Genomic DNA, 1,320 nt, shown 5'->3' with positions numbered 1-1,320 from the left:
GGGGAATCAGGATGGGGGGGGAGGATGGGGCCAGCCCCTTCTGACTTTTGATATGCTGTTAATAAGTATATTGAGGAAAAAGCATCTTTAAGGCATAGAAATTGCCCGTGGCACTGGGCAACCAGAGCAACCCCGCTCTCTCCTGCAGCAATAACACCCCCAGCAGCGGCACTGGGCTCCATGGCCAGTTCTGCCTGAGTTATATTTGAGTTTGGACCAGCCCGTGGACAGAAGTCAGAGTGGTGGTTGGGAAAACTCTGATTCCAGCCTGCTGCAGAGAACACCAAAAAGGGCATTTCCCAGCCGAAAGGGTGCTTTGTGTGACCGGTTTCCTACACGAGGCTTTTTCGTGCCGTGACCCCTTTGGTGCTTCGAGTCACATGGGTTTTGGCCCAGCAGTTTTGCAAGGGAAACTGCAGCCAACACTCGGCCACCACAAGGACAGCCAGGTCGCAGAGGTGACATCGTCCCCCAGCTGAGGCTCTGGTGATTTGCAGTCAGTCATCAAAACTGAAAATCCCGTGCCTTGCCGCAAGCCTGCCCTTGCTTTCCCTCCACCACCCCCACCAGCTCCCCGGGGCTCCCCACTGCCTCCTCCCAGCCCCACTCCTCCCCAGCCAAGGGACGGGAAAGAAGAAATACTGACGAGGTTTTGAATCCATATCTTGTCTTGCAAAAGCTTTGTGGAAAAGGCAAGATACTCATTGCAGTTAACAAAAATCAAACCATGTCAGGGGTGGAAGGCGCCAGCCAGACCCGAGCTCCTGGGTAGGTGCGAAGGGCTGCGCTTCTGCTGCTAAGGCCACACTCCCGACCCACAAAACCCAGGAGATCCCCTCTTCTGGCCATCCAACTCTGCTGAAAACCACCTTCTTGCCAACCCAGGTTTTCCCCCTCCCACACCGGGCCTCATCCTGCCCTGTGGGAGCCCAGGAGACCTTCTCCGCTGGCAGCAATTGCCTTTACGGCCATGTAGGACCGAGCATCCCTCTCCGATCTCCAGCAGCCCTGGGCATACAAAGCCTTGGCACATCCATGGGACTGGCTGGAGCATCCGCAGTCCCAGGGAGACCTCCCAGCTCTTCATAGACTTTTGGAAGAAGGGCGGCTTTGCAGCCTGGGACGTCTCAGACACAGCTTACGCCAGTGTCTCGTTCCTTGGGCATCTCCTCTGCTCTTTTTCCCCTTAAACGACTACACAGATCCTGTCTTGCCTGCCTGTGTGGATTAACTGGAGCCATACATAGGGACAGAGGGACACGGAGAGGACCCTCACCGCATCCTGTGTCCCCTGAGAGCACACATCAATGAGATACAGCA

This window comes from Egretta garzetta, unplaced genomic scaffold (assembly GCF_000687185.1).
Source record: "Egretta garzetta isolate BGI_Z169 unplaced genomic scaffold, ASM68718v1 scaffold598, whole genome shotgun sequence".
Classification (NCBI taxonomy): Eukaryota; Metazoa; Chordata; class Aves; order Pelecaniformes; family Ardeidae; genus Egretta; species Egretta garzetta.
The sequence above is the reverse complement of the archived record's forward strand: the minus strand, read 5'-3'. Positions refer to the sequence as shown.